Source organism: Vicia villosa, linkage group LG7 (genome assembly GCF_029867415.1).
Source record: "Vicia villosa cultivar HV-30 ecotype Madison, WI linkage group LG7, Vvil1.0, whole genome shotgun sequence".
Lineage (NCBI taxonomy): Eukaryota > Viridiplantae > Streptophyta > Magnoliopsida > Fabales > Fabaceae > Vicia > Vicia villosa.
The window spans coordinates 14,003,795-14,014,347 of record NC_081186.1 but is presented as its reverse complement, the minus strand read 5'-3'; the positions used below and the strand labels follow the sequence as shown (position 1 = coordinate 14,014,347).

The 10,553-nt window shown below is 38.6% G+C and overlaps 1 long non-coding RNA gene across 1 annotated transcript; it reads left to right on the top strand.

Moving 5' to 3' along the window:
- The first annotated feature begins 377 nt into the window (after window positions 1-377).
- On the top strand, window positions 378-2,522 carry LOC131616969 (uncharacterized). The gene is made up of 4 exons (XR_009288362.1): window positions 378-692; window positions 778-981; window positions 1,079-1,345; window positions 1,898-2,522. It is a non-coding gene; the product is annotated as an uncharacterized LOC131616969 (long non-coding RNA).
- The last annotated feature ends 8,031 nt before the right edge of the window (window positions 2,523-10,553 follow it).

The following is a 10,553-nucleotide window of genomic DNA, read 5'->3' as shown; positions in this document are numbered from 1 at the left end:
AATTGAATATAGGTGTGTGAGCAGAATAAATAGCGCAGGGCCCAGAAGGTAGGCCCAAGGTTGTTTTTTTGTACTCAAACACACACAAAACGTGTGAATTGGGACAGAGTGGGGGTATGGTGCCAAATTCGGTCTAGGCCCACTGAGAATGGTGATCCCTATCTTTATCCAACATCAATTGAAACAATTATCCCTTACTTTTTATCCAATTTCCAAAATCACATTAATCACAATTAATCTAGAGCTTATATTAATTAATTAATCATTATTCAGACTTTATACTAATATTAATCATGTAGATATTTCTAATTGATACAATTAACAACAATTAATAAAATTATTCAAAAAAATAAATAAAAAGAGGGCTTAGGGTTACGTGTTATGGCCGATTGGAATTCTTGACAGAAAATCTTCTCTCCTCTCCTCACGGACAAAACGCAGCGGCGAACGCTCCTCTTCTCCGATCAGAATCCCCATGAGTACCACCGTAACGGAGCTCCATTCATCACCACAAACGTCATCCTTTCAACTAAACCTCTCTTGTCTCTTCCTTCACTTGTAATCGTTAATCTTTCTCCAACGTCACTCGGTTTCGATCCCTCATCAATTAGTTTCCCTCGCAACCGGAGTGATTCCGATGATCTTTCAATCTTCGACGATAGAGTAAAACTCAATGAAAAAGCTGCTCCGACGTGAGTTATCCGTTCTTTCCGACCTTCTCTTCCATTCCGTTTCACGTTTCTATTTCCTCTTCTCATTCACGCATTTTTTTTGTAGGATGTTGTTGTAGGAGCGTGATGATGAAGATTCGAAAATTAGAGATGAATTGTGTGGAGTGAGGCAGAGCGATGATTTTCAGAGTGGAGGAGAAAGATGAAGGTAGATGATTGACGAGAGTTTTGGTTCTTGAAGAATCTGGTGGTTGAAGAATATAGAAGAGAAGATAAGGGAGATTGAAGATTGCAGAGAGTTTGTTACAAGGTTCGTTCTCCTTTGATTTTTTTTCTGTTCTCCAAATTTGCTACGATGGTGATTTTATGAGTTTTGGTGATTGAAGGTTATTGGTGGTTGATTGAAGGTTATTGGTGGAGGAGAATGGTGGTGAAGAAGATGGTGAAGAAGGTGGAAGAGAATGAAGAGGGTGAGTGAAGTTGAAGATTGAAGAATGTGAAGTGAGGATGGAGATGAATGAATGAAGAGTGAAGAACTGAAGCATAGAGCAGTGTTCCTGTTATATAGGTGGTGAAGAGGATAAATTCAGTTAGAGCTTGAGAAAGGTTGGAGATTCAATGGTGAGATGTGGGGTTGGTTAGACTTGAAGGGTCGAGATTGCAGAGATTCTAAGGTTAGTTTTATTCTGATTTTTCAGTTACATTTCTGTTTCTCCTCCTCTTCTTTCTGTTATATTATGTTAGTTTAGTAACTGAATCGGTTAGTTGCTGTTAGGTTTCTGTTACTTCTGTTTGGTAGTTATGGAGTTAGTTAGGGTTGAAATTCTGTTATGTTGGTTTTTTTGGTTAGGATTGGAGGTTAATTCTATTATTGGTTATTTGAAAGTTTGGTTATGTGTGTGTAATATACGTGTATGCTACTGCTGTGATCTGATTTTGGTTTATGTTAGTATCCATTTTGAACTGTGCAGCAAGTTGAATTTGAAGGTTAGATGTTGTTAGAGGGTTTGTTAGGTTCTGTTGGCATTAGTGGTTGTGAAGGGGGTATGATGAAACTGTTATAACTGTTGTAGGTTAGTTTAGGACAGTTGTGGATTTCTATAATGGAAGTTAGTTTTATGTGTATGGATTATTTGTATTTTCTGGATTTTTCTGCAGTTGAAGTGATTTTCTGAGTTGGATATGTGCTGAATTGTTAGCATGATGATTTTCTCTTTCGAGTGCAGGTCGGCAGCTCTGTGAAGCAGCTGAAGGCACCGTTTTTTATCTCCTTTTTTGCAGAGCTATGGTGACTACTTGATGAAGGCCAGGCTAAACTCCTGGAAGTTAATGATTTAAACCTGTTAAATAGAGCTTATGAACTTAAGGCCTTTGGTTTAGAGGTAATCATGTGACCTTCCCTTTCTTTCTTGTTCTAGGTTCCAAAAGTGGAGAAGCAGTGGGGTCTGTGCGATTGGAAACATAGAAGGGTGGACTTCCTCAACTGTTGTCATACTAGTTAGCACCATGGTGAAAAAACAGAATGGACTAGCTTGTCAACTTTAGTGCAAATATGCAATTCTCATGTATAGTACCTTTGTAACGTGCTTTTGCCACTTTATAGTAGGACTTTTTTGTAATGGATTATCTTGTAACGTATCATGATCTTCGAAACATAATTGACCTTCTCTCATGAAATATTGACCCTTTTTGTAACTTTGACTTGTAGTGATTCTTGAGCTTGAAATCGTGAATGTTGTGAACTTTTGTAATAGATTTTGAATGGAACTTGAATGGATAATTGTGATGAATATTTTATTCTTCAATCAATAAAGAACAACTTCTCTCTATTTCTTTTGGATTTGTAAATACTGTGGACTTTTTGTAGTGATCCTTCACAATGAAATTGGACTTTATAAGCTTGTAAATTTATTGTGGAAAACCTTAAATGAATCTTGCAACGAGTCATGATGCTCACTTGAATTAACTTTACGAATGGGTTCTTCTCATATAGTCGAGACTTGAATTCTAAATGAATCACTTTCACATCATTGTTTGGATCCAAAGGACAAACTTCGCATATTTAGGTCAATTCAATACTTCAAATGATAACAAAAGCCCACCCGGACCAAGTTAGAAGAGGTGATGAGGATCAATTGAATTAATCCTTAAATGATGATGAATACCTTGATCCATAGTCCTGAGAAGTCTATCTTGACATACCCATATCAAGTCTTAAGATGAAATCCAATGTAAAGACTTATATCATAAATAAAGAAAATGAGCCAATTCTTGGTACCAAAAACCCTAGAATTCTATTGAAGATACGAACCCAAGAGAGTCTCAGTCCAGGCCCTTAACCCATAGAGACCTCACAAGAAACGGGCTCACATGTGCAACTATCCCTTATTCCTCTGATCCTTTGATTATGTATCCAATGAATGTATGTTGCGTAGAATGACCTAATGGAGTGTATGTGGATGAATGTGATATGAAAGCCAAGTGGGTATAAATAAGTGGGAAAATTTTGGGGGCAACACATGCCCCTGTTTGTTGTTGTTTCGAGATGTGCCCCAAGTTGATTGAACCTTTCGGATGAATGCCCCTAGTTAATAGGATGTTCGATTGCATGCCCCTGCGATCCTTGAAACTTTTGCCCCTGTTTAGGAGAACCCCCTAGATGTGGTTCCCCCCATTCCAGAGTCTTTATTGGAAATGATCGCCTTTGATTACCCATTTCGAGATCTCCTCGATGCTAAGTATATATTCGTAGATGACGTTGCACCCTTTGAGAAGTAACTCCAATGCGATGCGTATGCATGTTTTGAAATCGAAGTCCGTTATGAATTAGGACTGGATGTTTTAGAAATGAATGCTTGAAGAAGCGTAGTGATTTAGGGATAGTTTTAACAAACCTAGGAGTCAGTATAACAAAATCCTGCTTGATATGCTTTCATAGTTAACCTTGCCTCAATTAGGACTTTTAAATGTTGTAACTTGGCTTGGTTCATGTTTTAAGAAACAATGGATATAAGGCTCAAAATTTTATTTATCCCACCCCTTTCTCCTTGATGTTCTCCAGATCCTGAAAATTCGCTTAATCCAATGGATGTGCTTTGTTTGCAAGAGAATCACTTTGGTTTCGATGTTTAGCAGAAGCCTTAGTAGAGATCCAAGCACTGATGAAAAATGTAGAGATTCAAGCATTCATGAGAAGCTCCGACGAGTTAGCAGTCACGAGATTGTCAGCAGCCGTCTTGACACGTCAGCAGCCGTTAGTGGCTTTTAACGTCAGGGACTATTTTTTTAGACGGAAAATTTTGTAGGGACTGAAATTTGAAGGAAAATTTTGAAGGGACTTAAAACGAAATTTGGTAATTTTATAGGGACCAAAAACTTATTTAACCCTTTTTTTTATCCCTTATTTTTGCATGAACCAATTCCTTTGAATCTGATCCATCGGGATGCCCTAATTTTTGCCTAAGTCATTTTTATTTTCTTTTATGGAATTTTTTGTTTTGACTTAGCGGGCGCTCTTCTCCCTTTTTTTATGCTCTTTTTGATCCTTTGATTTTGAATACTGTGACTGCCATGTCGACTTTGATTTGTAAGCTTCGCCTTTGATACTTCCTCGATCTTGAATGATGTAATGAGGAAGAAGATTATTATGGATGTTATCTCCATTATTTCCTCATTCTTAGATGAACGCGAGGAAGATATGCTTGAACCTTTTGTTTTGCTTGATCCTTATGCTTGAATCTTTGCTTGGATTGACCGATTATCTTGACAACCAAAGTACACCATTGAATTAATCGAAATCTACCCTGCCCCTGGTTGAAATCAAGGTTTTTTTTTGAAAAAGTAGAAACAAACTCCAACTCCTGGCTCGAGGGGGTGGCGAGGGATTAACATCCTTATATCTCCACTGTTTGGGAATTGAAACAATGCCTGTACATCCTCGGCTCGGTCTTACCTTGAAAGCATATGTTTAGCTGGACTTAGTTATTTGTATTCGTCATTCTCCCTTCAGTTTGTTAATAACCCTATATTTGAAATTGAAAGTAGCATGGAAATTTGTGAGTGGAAAGTTGTAGTAGTGAGCGAATGAATTGACTCCAAAACTTGCATGGTCATCCCATTAGAATTGCTAATCCGAAGGTACAATTTTTATCCTGAGAAACACTTAGCGATCGTAGGGGTTGAAATCCTGAGCATGGAAAAACCTATTGATCCTAGGGACAATCTCCTTTGTAGATCTATTTATCTTGTTTTACTCCTTAGCTCTTTAGACTTGTAGAAGTGAGGGCAACCTCGAATTTTCCTTGGGCACGTCAACCTGTCGGGAAAAAATTGTTAGCAGTGGGTTTTTGTCGTATCGGAACTTCATGAGTTTCCTTTGACTGAACCTCTTTTGCTTTTTTTTAGGATAGTATCACACCGTTCGTAAACCCCCAGAGTTTGTAGATTGATAGAGAGAACGCCTATGACCCTTTTGCCCCTTAGTGTGGAGTTAACACAGGTCGCCTTCCCTCCATCGTAGTTATGCATCCTTGTTCAGGATTTTGCCCCAGTTAGACAAACCCTTGCCCTCAGGTTATCGTAGAGCGTCCTTGTAAGTTTGGTATGTTCTAAGATGAACCCTTTTATGACTAGATACATCTTGAGTGTATCTATGAGGGAACTTCTTTGTTGAACTAATCCTTGCTCGATGACAACCTTTATTGTATTTACAAACTCGTTACGGAAAGGCATGGACATGCGGCTGGCATGATGAAAGGCAACCTTTTTTCCTTTTGTGAGACCAAGCTTATTCCCATTAATTAATCCTCCTTTCTCCGTAATTTACGATCCTTTGTATTTTTCTTCGGGAATTTCGGGAAACCGGCTAGCGCGGTAAGTGTGGGTGCGGGCGAAGATGCAAATGTAAATGTATGAATGCATGAAAATGCAAATGCGTGGGCATGCGAGAGACTCCTTGTATTGTAACTCCGTGTATGCAATGCAGACGGGTGACATGTAATCCTAGGGATACCCTTAGAGGCGACATCACACCCTCTTTAGGAGCCTTTTTGGATAATCTTGTTTAAGACATATCTCAACCTCTTTAGGTAATACTCTTCAAAAATTTATCCAATCTTTTTCTAAAGACACATCTTGCTCTTTCAAAGAGTTTCCTCAGTCAGTCTTTGTCGCTATCGCGAAAAATGGAATCAGAGTCGCCACTAATATATTCATCCCATCGCGGGAAAGGAATATCAGAAACCTAACTCGAACAAGAACAAGGTCTTTCGACCAGAGAACAGGGCACGGGAGTCGGTTACGCAAGGGGAAGGTGCTAGCACCCCTCACGCCCATCGTACTCGATGGTATCCACCTATGTTTGCTTCTATCTAAAGGGTGTATCTATGTCTAAACCTAAATGCGAATAAATGCAAAAGATATACGGGGAAAAGAAGGAATTATTTACAAGTGTGCTCGCTTAGGCCCCGCGACCCAATGCCTACGTATCCCTTACAAGGAATCAGAGCGACCGTAGTTCGGCTCCATATTTTCTATGTTTTTGTGTTTTTTAGTTAAACAGAGGTTAAAGTCGCACTCCACGATGCTCGACCTTTGGAGACTTATACGCCTAATTATGGAATGGATTCAACATGTTCTTAAGAATGCCACAAGGGCGAGAGATAGAAGAGAGTTTGAGCGTTTCGAGGAAATCCCTAAAGCAAGGGAAACTCGAGTTACTCTATGGTTTGTGTTTTTTAGAAGTTGGGAACTTACGCCTGAATGGGACCCTAAAGCAAGGGAGATCCAAGCACTCGAACATTCCCTAAAGCAAGGGGTGTTCAAGCTTCCATTCCCTTTTTAAGATTTTCACTTTTTTATTAGTGTTTTAAGTATTTTCTTTGTATTTTTTAAGGGATTTATTTCAAGTATTTTTATTAAATGTTTTATGGTTGTAAAAGAAAAAGAATGCAAAAAGGGAACTATTCCTAGTTTCTAAATCTAATGTTATTGTAATTCCTATTTAAAATCTAAACTAAATCTAAAGGAGATTAACTAACAAGAGTTGTTTTAACAACTAAGGGCATTTTGGTATTCACAAATATAAAAGATACTCACAAAAATAAGAGAAATAAAACTCTAAACTATTAAAGAAAATATTCACAAACAATACTATTTTTATTCATGTTTAAGACTATTTTTGAAAATTAAAACTAAAAGTTATTTATTATTTTTTTATGTGAGGACCAATCAAAATTAAAAGAAAATCAACAATTAAAATCTAATCAAAACAATTATTTCTAAAAATTCTAATTGGGTGAAAAATATGTTTTTGTCATTTTTATTTGAACAAAAATCAATTAGCAAGCAAGAGAAGAAAAAAAACTATTTTATTTGTTTTTTTATTATCAGCAAAGGGGGTGAATCAGCAAAAAAAACCAAATGAACTAAGATCTATACTAAAGGCGCATTGGGCCAGAACTGGGAGGTGAAAAAATAAATCTTCTTGGCCCACTATCTCAAATTCGTGACAGCATTAGCATTTGGGGTGTGTAATCCAGAAAACAAACTTGAGCCCAATAGATTCGTGGCCCAATCAATACACATACTATTCCACTTTTTTTGATTATCAGCATTTATTATCTCTTTTATTTCATTTACATGTGGTTATCCTTATTTAATCAGCATGCATGTTATCATTATTATAATTGGAATTATTTGTGTAACGTGACACACACATGGAGAAGAATAAGCATCAATTGGTCATGGGTTCACTTAAGTCATAAAAGACAAAATAAATCCCTAGCCACTCAGAATTAGCCACCTCACGTTCCCCTCACATGAACAAATCCAACGTCCACAACAAAATTGGAGCAACAACCAATCACGTACCGGACACGTCAGCACTGGAATTAAGACCACATACAACTCACGCCGGAGATCCGTTTTCCGGTCATCTTCTCCGGCGATTTCACCACGCCGGATATGCTTGACTCGCCCAGAAATTGAAACGGGCAACACCACCTGACTCGGATTTTCCCTCAGATTCCAGATCTATCATTGTTTTCTTTTAATTCTTACTCTAGCAGCCTAACCGAACCAAATCTCATGAACCCTAACTTTAAGAAACTCACTAAAACTCGCTCTAAATTCAACCTTAAACTCACACGCCTTCAGAGAGCTTAAGCACATCGTCTACACACGTAAACCACGTACATAATAGAATGAAATCTCCGGAATCAACAAACGGAACGCAGAGAGAGTAAAACTAGCTCAGATATTCATAAATGCGCATGTTGGCGTTATGATGCTAAAGAAAGATCTGAAAACTTACCTGTTGACGAATCTTGAATGAAGAGCGAGAATAAAGCTCCGCAGCTCCTTCACCGATGAACGCGTGACTCGATCTTGTTCAAGAATCTGAGACGTGCATGATGAAATCGATGATGACAAAGGTGGCTGGTGTATCACGAAGGTTGGTTCTGGTGGTGTTGCGATGAAGACTGATGGTGGTTTGTGGTGATAAAGCTTCGGTTATGGAGTTTGAAGAATGGAGAGAAGAGAGATGGTGGTGGAATGATGATGAAGGTTGTTGACCGGAGAAGTTTGTTGAAGGAGGTTGTTACGGTGGTTATGGTGGTGAGTGAAAGTTTGTTATGGTTTGTTGTGGTGGAGAGAGAGAGAGAGGAGAGAGTGAAGATGAGAGTGGGGAAGAGGGAGAATGGCGAGAATGGAATCTGAAAAATGAGTTATGGAGCGTGTGAAGCTGGAAAGAATGAGGTGTGTGTGTGTGTAAAATGAAATCGTGAGAGTGTGTGGCTTTATATAGAGTGAGGTGACTTAGCTCCTGGTGTGTATGGTTGTTGTGGGACTTTTCTAAACTTCGTGAACAAGGGTGGTCTATTCCTGGCAAGTTCCTTACTGCTTTCTCGTTCCAAAAAATGCATGGCTCGTTGTGGTAATGCCTTGGGGTCATGCTGAAACTCACACATGCCTTGCCATGCTGCAAACCAATCATGATGCCAACCTTGAGGACATATATCTCTTGCTATGGATCTCAACACGACTCACTCTTAGGCTCAGTCTAAAGAGGACGTGTAACCCTAGATGTTTGATGTTGGAGAGTTCTCTAAATGATGACTAAAAGTATGAGAAAACTGGTCCCAAACTCATAGCATTGTTGCTGCAAAACTCTGCGTGCGCGTGCCTTGGCTTGGCCTCGAGAACCTGGGTGAAATACGACTAAACGAGGGCATGACTTTGTGACTTTATATCACGCTCAATATGTACCCAGAATTAATGTTCTTGAGCCTATTGTGAAGAACTCATGGAGTAGAACATCTTGGTATAGGCATGGAGTCCATAAGATGCTTATGTTTTCCTAAAATCAACCTTGAATTATGCCTGCCACGTGCTTGATAAATTGCTCACGCATGCCCTGGATTTTTGCCCAGCAATATGCCTTGACCAAATGTGATTCTTCGAGTTTTTTTCCTTTGCATCTTTCGATTCATACCTCTTTTGAAAAAACCCCCAACTACAATATTGTAAAGGGCTATGAAATGAATATTTTTGGTGTTGACCTTGTTTTGATTTGATGCCTAGAAGTACGTGCAATCTGGGGTCAAAGTCAGCTGCTTGACAAGTTTCAAACTCTCTAAATTTTCTAAGTGTGGAATATGGTTTCCATGTGATTCTTCCAACTTTCTCGTCTTTTATCTCTTTAACCAGGCCTCAAGTGAGAAAACTTCCAACTAGAGAATTGTAGAGGGCCATGATTTGAGCAACTTTCATGTTGGAGCTTTCTTGAGGAAATGCCTTGAGATGCGTGCAATACTTGCATGAAGTGGGCTAGTCAACCAAATTCCCAACTTTTCAAATATTTTCCTAAGTATAGAACTTGCCTTTTATGGAAATTTCACATTTCAACTATTTTCCATTTTTGGTAACTTTGACATTTTCTTAATTTTATTTCAATCCATTGACTTTCTTTGACCGATTTTCACCCCAAAGATCAATATTTGACGGTTTGACCCTGATTTTGACCTAAAAGTCAATTTTTCTGATTCTTTCCAGTTTCAGGTGAATTTCCCGATTAATCCGCCTCTGATCCGATTCTCAATCGATTAGCAACCAAAGACCTCCAGTACATGATATTTCTCTCAGACAGCCATATTCTGCATCCACATCCATTTTTCTGATTAATCAATGACCAGAAAGTCAACAGGGTTGGCTTTGGTCAGAAAGCCCTAATTTGACGATTGATGAATCTGAAGCCTGTATCATTTAATCTGAACCCTGTCTTGGAGAGAGTGAAATCCTGATCTTTAGGGGAACTTCCATGAGAATAGTATTGTGCAGTCAAGTCCTCAATCTTTCTCTTTTGCTCACAGATACCCCACACATTGAACCTCTTTTTCACCGATTTTCTTGGATAGTGACAGTGATATGGATGAATGCCTTGGATGAATGGCCTATATGAAGTATGTGTATGAATGTGATGTGAAAGCCATTTGGGAATAAATAAGTGGGCAAATTTTGGGGTGCAACAGTCTTCTCTAAGACAATTCTTCCCGAGCTTTGTTTGAAGCCTAGTCTCCGTCACATCTGTCAATGATCTGTCCTATTCAGGAAACCTCTCCAGGCAGTCTTATGTAAGACAATACTTCATCTCTCCTCAAATACAATCCGAACTAGGATTCGCGAAACATCTCAAAAGGGTCAAACAAATTCAAGGGGTGATAAGGAGATAAGACGTTGGAGTTATCATACATACTCATCTGCATACACACAACATTTACATGTGTAAACATTCATACATCTACATTATACAAACAACGGGGTCATGTGCATATGCATAATGCATTCGCATATACAAAACAAACTTCTACGCAGGTGAACTTG